Genomic DNA, 11,056 nt, shown 5'->3' on the forward strand with positions numbered 1-11,056 from the left:
TGGTTTTGAGTTCGGTCCCTATTATGCAACAATGAACTTAACCAATCCAAACTGAAAATGAATCCATTTTATAAATGTGGATCTAGCCACCTTAATAATTTTAGAAATTTCACATTACCATTTTACAGAATCAGCCATTGATTCCTATGGTAGTTTCTACATATACTGGCAGGAGATCTCAGCTTACCTATCAGCAACGGAGTAGCATCGCTGATGAGGATTAATTCTATCTGAAATCGGCAAGTTGATATGGTGCTGCGGGAAGTTGTCTCTCTTGTCAGTAAATAGTATCATGCTTTATTTTTGGCTGAGAGTTCTCTGACACTTATTTTTGGCAATGCTGGTACAGACTTGCACCCTTAATCACTTTAGTGATGATTGAATTGTGCCCTTTTGGTTTTAAATTGCATCTAGCCACCTTGATGATTTTTTTTGCATATATATATATATATATATATATATTCACAGAATGGATTTTGTGGTTCCCTCTGTAATTTTTTTTTATTAACAACATGAAATATGGATTTCAAGTTTTGGCACAAGGCCAGCAATTTCTGGGTAAGTGATAAATCTATTTCTCATGTCTACACACTTACTAGGCCCTGCCCCTTCACCTGATCTGTTCCTATCAAGCTTTCTCCACTTCTCATACTCTCAAAACCCATCCAGTTATCACTCATCTATCAGTGGCACTAATCAGCTGCTGTTATCCTATCACAGCAGAAGCAGCACATATTACATTCTCTTCTTGCTGCTAGCCACCTTTCCCTCTCCCTAGAACCACTTCCTTTAACATTTATTCCTCAGTTTCTATATCGTCCCTTCCCACTTAGTTTTCCATTGATCAACTCCTTATGGGCCTCAAAGTATCTTTCACTCTCCTCTGAATGGTATATGAGGACTGCCATACCTCATCTTACTCTCTCATATCAGCAATTGACAGTACCACCACCTTTGTCCCTCACTACATCTGTCTAAACTGCATCTTTGTCCCTACACATTTTCTCTTTTCTTTTTACCATCCTCTTATCCTACACATTATCTCTCATATGGCTACAATTTCAAATACTTCAGTTATTCAGTTCTGAACATAGAGAATCATGTGTGATCATGACTCTATTTGTATATACATCATACAACATTACAACGTAATCACTAGCTGCTGGCAAAGAACTTCCACTTGATGATCCATATATGACACTAGCTTGTCTGTAATGTTTTACTGCTACTGCAACAGTGATAAATGTTCTGGGTATTAATAACAAAAACGATGAAATCTCTGAATCATGAATGAATGAATTTTAGCAATGTAAGATCTGGTTTAGTTCATCACTTTGTCCCTACCCAAAATAAATGGTTGTTGAAAGGGTTAGATTCTTAAACAGCATTAAAATTTTAGATTATATAAATCAGCTTATTTTCATGATTTTGATGAAATTATAACTAAAAGACAAAGTACAGAAGACAAAATTGAAGCATGACTCATATATGGCATGAAATGCTCTCAGTATCACGTGACAGTATTAGAATATCTTCATTCAGACGATGTCAAGGCTAATGCTTCTGTTGAATTTATTCATCTGATTGAAATGATTTCTCAATTTCAGATGATTGAGAAAAACAAACAAACAAGCAAAATAAATGGAGCAATGACCTTGGGGATATCACTGAATCACATGTTTATGTAAACCTGTATAAATTTGATTGGAATTGTTGCTTTTAAGGATACAAGCATGTACAACAACAATGTCCTGCATTCAGTAAAATCTGTTTTTAGTGTCGAAAAAAGAATCATATTATGGCAGTAATCTATAAAAAAGAATAAGGAATCTGAAGACATTGTAAATGAGCATGCTGCAAAATATTTATGAAATTGGCCTTAAAAAACTTTGATAATCAATGGGAAAAATCAATAATGCTAAATTTAAGATGCAAATTGACATTGGCAGTCAGGTAACTGTAATATCTCACAATTTCTAGATGGATTTAAATAAACTAAAATTGAGATAGTGTGATTTCAAACTAAAACAATTTGATGGATCATGCATTGAAATTTTGGAAAGATTTAATGCATTAATGGAGACTGCTATGAGAACAGAAGGTGCAAATGTCATTGTTGCTAAATGAAAAACAAAAGCAAAAAATATCATGGCTTATCATGTATGGACGTGATGAATGTTGATAGTTCAATATTAATTCATGAAATTGAAGCTTCAGGACAATTTGGGAGATTAAGAGGTTTTAAGGCTAACATTCTTCTCAAAGGGAATATCAGCCCATGTTATTTTGAGGCAATACCATTGCCAATACACATTAAACAATTAGTCATAGCAAAGCTGAGGATGCTAATTAATGAAGGTCTTTCAGATGAAGTTCTTTCCGGAGGAAGTAAATGAGCCTCTCCTTTAATAGTTGTTTGAAAGGTGAATCGAAATCTCAGAATATGTGGAGACTACAAAACAGCTTCCTATCTAATTCCAAGAATTGAATCGATATTACATTCCCTATCTGGCATGTATTATTTTGCTAAATTAGATTTCAAGGGGTCTTATCATCAAATAGAAATACGTTCTGAAGCAAACAAATGTTGTATGATAGATACACAAATTATTCTTTTAAGATAGACATATCTTTCATACAGAATTTAAACAATCAATGCAATCTTTCAGAAAGCAATTGCACACATTGCTGAACATGACATTAATCATATTACTTTTTATGAAATTGATGTGTATATTAGATATGTACAGCTGTGTTGTAAGAAGATTTTTTTCAAACCATGTCGTTCCAGATTCTCTTCACTGCATGTGCCTAGAGCATGTGTCTTCTGCTATAGCTTCAGTCCATCCAAAGCCTTGGGAATGGATTTGATAGACAGAAATTGAAAGAAGTCCATCATGTGTGTGTGTGTGTGCATGTGCGTGTGCATGTGTGTGTGTGTGTGTGTGTGTGTGTGTATGTGTGTGTGTGTGTTTGTCCTACCAGTGTTGCTGTGTTTATATCCCGTTATCTTAGTGGTTAGGCAAAAGAGGCCAAGAGAATAAGTATCGGGCTTTAAAAAAAGAAATAAGTTCTGGGGTTCATTTGTTTGACTAAAATTCTTCATAGTGGCACCCCAGTATGGCCAAAGTCTTTTGACTGAAAAACAAGTAAAAGATAAATAATATACATCTATAAAGGTGCTAAAACTGTTGACTAATGTCAAGGTAAATAAGATCAAAGAAGAGGGGAGATTTTCAGGTTTCCTCATCAATTGAGACTGATGAATTATCTTTTACATATATGGATATATATGTATGTACATATATACATACATATATGGATATGTATGTATGTATGTATGTATGTATGTATGTACGTATGTATGTATGTATATAAAGGATGTAAGCATGGTTGGGTGGTTAGAAAGTTTGCTTTGCAACTACAAAGCCTCAGAATTACCACAATAGTTTTAGTGTGGTGGGAAACTTATGAGTGAATCATATGCAAGGGAAGTTGATAATGGATTATATCAATCCCACTGTTTCAGTATTACTTTATTTTTCTTATATTCTAAAAGAGTGTAAAACTAATTTGAACTCAGAAACATAATAATCCTGTAAGGTTATTTTGTTGATGATCTACTGATCCTGCCTACCTATCCATCACTCCTCCTACTGAAGGAATCATTATGAATCAAGTGTATGGCCTTCTGTTGGTTATCATCTACAATCTATGAGTGTGCATCTTCAATATTCCATATGTGTGAACAAGATTCCAATGTGGTTCTTAATTGCACTGATACATTTTCTTGTTCTGATGTGGAAATCTACTGCTTAAGATACAGATTTCACAGCATTGTGTATATCAGATGAACTAAATAGTTAAGCCAGAAAAAATAAAATTGTAAACATAATATTATATTTTGATCTGAAATTGTATTTGCTACATGTTACATATTATGCCTGCTAGTTTGTCTGAAACATGTGGGACCGTTAAATGTGAGCATTGATGACTGTAGGGAAAACCATGGGAAAGTAGAAATTTCAGAAGGCTTACATTTTAAGAAGGAAGGAAGAACTGGGAGATGGGTATCGATTTGGGTCTGAAAAGAACCGAAATTAATGTGTCTAAAAATAAAAGGTATTAAGATGGTAACTGAAATGTTTGTTTTTAAACAAGGGAGAGTATAATTTTAGCATAGTTTTGAAATAAACTGAGTTAGGGGATTGAGAAGTGAAGTATATCCATTAAGGATATATAAGCATAGTTCTGTATCAATGTTGTTGTATAGCTCTGGCATAGTGGAGGCATGTGGATTAATGTTAGGGTATTGGACTCATGATCATAAAATTGTGGTCTTGATTCCTGAACCAGGCAACATGTTGTATTCTTGAGCAAAACACTTCATTTCACATTGCTCCAGTTCACTAAACTAACAAAAGTGAGTAATCCTGTAATGGACTGGCGTCCCATCCAGGTGGGGAATTTATATCCCATGGAAACTGGGAAAACCAACCTTTATGAGTTGACATGACTTGTATAGGTAACATTTTTTACCTATAGCTCTAGCTCAGATTGGAATAGGTAAATAAAACGCATATCACCCATGTACATGCCACTTTGGTTTTAGACATAGTGTATCAAGGATTTAATTACCCAATGTATCTTTTCCTCTTTTTTGAAATATTAGGGCATAATTTGAAGGTGATTTTGAGGTTAATTTTAGCAGGTAGATTTACCTGGTGGAAATTTCATCTCTGGTTTAATAGCTCTAAATTTAGTAGAAGTGATAGTATTGATAGATATTAGATTTTAATTCTAGCAGAAGGAAAGATTTTTAGGATTCTTTGATTTGAAATAACAGCATACAAATTTAATGAGATAATGAACAGATTTTGTACTTTGAATGAAAGTCTTTTATATATCTTTGAATGTTATTCCATAAATGTAATTTTTCAAAACAGAAATTCTTCAATCAGGATTGGTAAATGAAAGTACGTTGATACTTTATTTGAATTGTATTAAATGTGAAAGGAAGTTTGAATGATTTAAAGCATGAAATGCTTACAGCTATTATTTAAAAGCATGGGAATTTTAAAGGCCTAATACTGACTATTATGCAGTAAGCAGTTTGTATTATAACAAGGTTTGATGTTAAGCAAGTGGTGTTAGAAAGACAATAATTTGAAGAACTAATCAAAGCTGAACCAAGGATGGTTAGTGAAGATAACAGATTTCCAAAGTAATAAATCAAGTTCTGGAGCAATTGCTACAACAGACAAATATGTAGCTTAGAGAATCTAGCAGGCATAGTATGTAACATGTAGCAAATACTTAAACTTTTAAACTGCCTAAGTCAAGATGAATGGAGATGATGAGTAGAGCAGTTTTGTGAAAACCAAATGTTACAGTCAATGATTCGGAAACTCTTGCAGATGTCTTCAAAACAAGGATAACAGTATAAAATATTTTGAGATGTTTGCTGAAATAACTGATTAAAGGGTTTCAAAATCATGAAACTATGAAGAAGGAAAGAATTTTTAACAAAATCTTGAAGTGCTTATCCTTAATTTCATTGTAAACCAATCAGGAAGGAACAGTAAATGGATATTAAATAAGCACAGACAAAATATTGCATGCATTATCAAATGATGTAATTAAAAGAGTTGAACATAATAGAATTGAGAAAGTGACATATTTTCCAATTTTTAAATGGACGTGTACTTTGTACTTAAAGAGGAAATAGAAATTGTCTTAACAACTGGATTAATAGTTTAAAAAACGAAATTGGTGGAATACAGAATTTGCACTAAAGCTGAACTTGAGTCTGTTTTTCAATCAGTATCCTTTTGTGTAAAGAATAAACAGATTTGTGAAAAGTTTAAAAGACAGAGTTTCTCTATCAAAAAATGTGCATTATTTCTCTAAATTTCCTGTGGCCATTTAAAAAATATTCTTCTGGTCATGATCAATATGCTGGAATGAAATCATCTCTGTCGAATTTATTTGTACTTAGGAAATTAAAAGGAAATTTGGAGGTAATGTTACAGTGGCTTGCTGTATGATATGATATTACAGTTAATGTGCAAAATTTAACCCTTTAGCATTCAGATTACTCTGTCAAATGTGATGCTTATTTATTCAAATTGTTTTCCATTAATCATGTATTATCTCATAATTTCAAGATGTCAATGATGTGATTGCATATTTTTTGAATGACATTGTAAGGAGGTGCTAGAGCTCAAATGTGGCCCATTTGGACATAAAACAGGTAAAATATTTGGATCAGATATAGCCAGTTTGAATGATAAAGGGTTAAACATATTCCAGGAGCATTCAACTTGGCATATTGAAGAAGGGATTTAGGTTCCAAGAAAAATAATTTACCTTGTTTCTTTCAGAAATAAAAATACATAAAAATCTGAAAGGCAAGTTGAAATTTATTAAAAAAAATTCAAATACTATGTGAAGATAAACAAATTGTTTGATTAAACTGTAAAAAGAAGAGAAATGATTTAGCAAGGAATTGTTTCAATTAAAAATATCAGAAAAAAATAGGTCATAAATTTTATATATAATTATAATGGGAATCAAATAATTTCATAAGACATATAGAAATTAAAATATAGTACTGCATTTTCTAGTATATACAAACAGTAATGAACAGTAAATTGATATCAAGGGGGATAATATTATTTGGATTATTCTATAAAATCTTCAAGGATTTCATTATGAAATTGATAAAATTTAGATATTTCACACTGTAAATTTTTTTTAAAAAAGCAAGAAAATTAGGAAAGATTTCCATTAAAAGAAAGGATTTACTTTTCCTTTTAACATGTCTAATTTATTTTTACTGATAGAATTTCTTAAATTTGACAGCTTAATCAATTCTTTTAGATTAAAGACTAGAAATTTCTACATTACTATATCTTTTGTATAGTATATATTAATGTAACACTCTTATTAAAGATTGTGTTTTATTGCTTTTGAGGAGTTGCAATAGGCATCAAAATGTATTTATTTTATTTCGTCAGTATCTTTAATTTTGACAAAATATTGGAAATTTTTGTAGAAAACAAATAATTTCTTTATTAAGTTGGGATTTTATAAACTATCTTTGAATATATATATTGAAGATATATATGTGTATATACATTCGTATATATATAAATATATATATATATATATATATATACATATATATATACATATATATATATATATATATATATATATATATATATATATATATATATATATATATATACATATATATATATATATATATACATATATATATATATATATATATATATATATATATATATATATATATATATATATATATATATATATATATATATATATATATATATACACACACACAGAGAAAGAGAGAGAGACAGAGACAGACAGATATAGATATAGATATAAATGTAGATATGTAAACGAAATTTCAATAAGAATAAGAATGAGAAGTACAGAAATACAATGTTTTCTAAGAATATCAATAAAATTAATTTGTAACAATTTAAGAATTACAAATAAAAATTCGAAAAACAATGCTACTCATAAATACTAGTGAAAAGTAATATTCATAGACGTGAAGATATGATAGAAACTAATTTACGTTGCTTAAATCAAGAAACATAGTTGTCATCATCATCATCACTATCATCATCACTAAATATTTTTGCTTCTCCTCTCCTTCCCTCTCTTCCTCTTCTTGCTTCTTCACCACCCCATCTTCAATGTCGTCATTGTCGTCGTCATCATCATCATCATCATAAACAGCAATAGCAGCAGTTATAAGTATATCTACATGCTCATTCACACATAATCACACGTTCATGCACACACATACATGTATGTATGCATGTATGTATATAGAACAGTATAAGGTAGAATTAATGAAATGTATATTCCAAATAAAAGCACAGCTTCTATATTTCAAAGCTTTAGCTGTAGATGTTGCAAATCACATATATAAGGGGGTGCTGAAGGGTTCCTGGGTCTGAGTAAAAGAAAATACAGGAGAATCTGTTAATTATGGTTTTATTCAACATATTCCCTTCTCAGTTTCCCACACTTATTATAGTAGTCCTTCAGATTTTCTGAGCTCTGTAAAAGAACTTAGAAGGCTAGGCTTCCAACCAGGCCTTTTGCAATGCCCTTAACCCCGCCCCCTAACCCCACCTCCATTCACATTCTATTAAGTTAAACAGGAAAACAACTAGGAATCTTCTTGCAGATCTGTTTTGGGCATGAGCATCTCCTGATGAGAGTTGTCATTGCTATTGTTTAGTACCAGGGTAAAGACCTCCTTCAGTCATAAATGACCATGGGATTACACCTAGAAAGTTACCCTCTGATGCACCAGCCTGGGTAAGGTTGCTTACGGAAGACCAGCAGCCATCCATTCATACTATCCTTCCCTCCCCATGCCATGTATGTATTAGTATGTATGGCAAGAAACAACTATGTTTTTTTCTTTAACATTTTACATAGTTCAACCTACACAAGTTAATGTGTGAAAAACAAAATAGGAATTTTGAAAGAAGTTACTATAAAACTAGCTTTTAAACATCTATGGAGGTCCACCAGAATAAAGTAATAATCAATAAATTAAAAATGGTTGAGAACCCCCAGGCTTAGTTTTTAGAATGTTAATGCAGAGTAGATGTTAAAGGTCACATCTGGTTAGTTTGAACATTAAAGATACAATATTTGGGCCAGATATGACCAGTTTAAATGATAAATGGCTAAGGCACTCTATGACTATCCTTTCTTTTTCTTCAAACACTCCACTCAGGACTCCATTATCTAACATTTTTGTCCTTTTTTTATAAGATCGTAAGCTATGACTTGTGAAAGATTTGGCAACTACTACTAGCAGGCTGACTGACCATGTAGAGGAACCATATTCAATTTCATTTATAAGAACTTAGAAAGTTAATGGAAATTAAAACAAAATGAATGGTTACAACTTTTGGAGTAATACCACAAATATTTAATCTAATGCATTGGCACAACATATACTAAAATTGGAATGATACAGAGAAGATTAGCATGACCCCTGTACAAGGATAGCATGCAAATTTGTGAATTGTTCCTTTTTTTATTTTTTATTTTTATTTATTTATTATTTTTTTTTTTGTAATTGATGGTACCCCAACATAGTCAAAGCTCTTGTGCTGAAACTAGCAAAGGAGCAAATAGCTCACCAAGCATTGTTCATGCTGAAACCACAATAAACTAATTTATAACATTGGGTTGTTTTGTAATTTGAGACTACCATATTTATCAGATACAAATATTAACAGAACAAGTTACAAACATTTGTATTTTCAAATTCATATAAAGTCTCAGAATCTCTCACAGTGTTTCATGAATAAAGTAGAATTTCAAATTATTAATATTTATATATTAAATGTATATGTTTGAACCTTTATTGTCAATACCCAGAAAAATTTATCAAAATATAATCTATCTGCAATTTATTATTGTATGTTGGATATGTTATATTAGATATACATATATATATATATAGTACCATGTTCTTCTGTGCACACATGTTTGAGTGTATGTGTAAGTGTTTAATAAAGAACCAACATGAACTTTTGAAAAGGACTCTGTTTCATCTAGTGTTTTCAGATCTAAATTCATAGCGAGTATGTTTTTTCATCTAAGTAAAGAATATCTATAATTTTAATTTAATACAAACGACTTCAAATCAAACTTGACATTTCTATTTCTTATTTCAGTGCAAATTTAAGGTTTTCAATTATTAATTCTCATTTATTAAGCATGAATAAAATGAATAACAAGATTTTGTATGTGCATGTGTGTATGTATGTATGATGTATGTATGTATGTATGTATGTATGTATGTATGTATGTATATATATATATATATATATATATACATATGCATGAATATATGGATGCATATGGCATCTCTCTCTCTCTCTCTCTCTCTCTCTATATATATATATATATATATATATATATATATATATATATATATATATGTATATACAATTATAATTAAGGGTATCTAAACGATACCATCATGCTAGATATAGCAGTCAAAACTTGACTCACTTGATACGATAGGTATTTTTATTAACGATCTTATCCTTATTCATATAAATATATATATATACATATATATACTTATATAAACATATAATATATATATATATATATATATATATATATATGCACGCACTCTCTCTCTCTCTTTCTCACACACCCACACACACACACACACACACACTTATGCACATACATTTATACATTAATCATACAAACAAATACGCAGATATGCGTATGTTAATTCATTCATATGATACATGTGGATGTGTATGTGTATGTAAGTATTTATATATATATAGGTAAACATATAAATACATCTATATATCAATTTATACAAATTACAAGCATACTATATATACACACATATATTGGATACCTGAGCAAATACATAAGCCATAGATTACTGAGAACTCTTGGTTACCTGAGCAAACGTTCATACCCTTGACTATTGAGTACTCTTCTCACTTACTTCTCTTACCTACATCTGGTGTCACTGCTTGCACTATTGTCTTGCATATTATCAACTCCTGGTTCACATGTCTTACCTCTGAGTAATCTTTGTGTTGTTCTGTAAACAAATTATCATTCCTCTTTTACTGGTGTCACAATGGAATGTCAAGAATACATACTATGTAAAAGTGATGGAGGAATGAGACAGTCTGGTACTTGTTAAAAGAATATATTCGTGACAGCGTCAGTATTAATACTGAGGGGTAATATTTATCCCTACTGAAATGTGGATGTTCTGTTAGAACAAACTATACTACAGTAGTTACCATGAAAGAAACTCTGATATTGGCTTTTGATGCAAAATGAACACTTGTTTATATCATTTTCAGGGAGATAAATCCCCACCACCTCCAGCGCCAAGAACATCAAGTCACTTGATTTCGATCTTCCTTAGTCTCATCAAAGATGGATGCTCAACTGTTAGAGATAGAGACTTATCTCCCAACCAGCGTTATGTTGGAAA

The 11,056-nt window shown here is 31.0% G+C and overlaps 1 non-coding gene across 1 annotated transcript; it reads left to right on the forward strand.

Moving 5' to 3' along the window:
* The first annotated feature begins 9,002 nt into the window (after positions 1 to 9,002).
* LOC128247713 (U6 spliceosomal RNA) lies at positions 9,003 to 9,106 on the forward strand. The gene has a single exon (XR_008264078.1). It is a non-coding gene; the product is annotated as a U6 spliceosomal RNA (small nuclear RNA).
* The last annotated feature ends 1,950 nt before the right edge of the window (positions 9,107 to 11,056 follow it).

The sequence above is a fragment of the Octopus bimaculoides genome, chromosome 4 (assembly GCF_046866305.1).
Source record: "Octopus bimaculoides isolate indiv1 chromosome 4, ASM4686630v1, whole genome shotgun sequence".
In the NCBI taxonomy this organism is placed as follows: domain Eukaryota; kingdom Metazoa; phylum Mollusca; class Cephalopoda; order Octopoda; family Octopodidae; genus Octopus; species Octopus bimaculoides.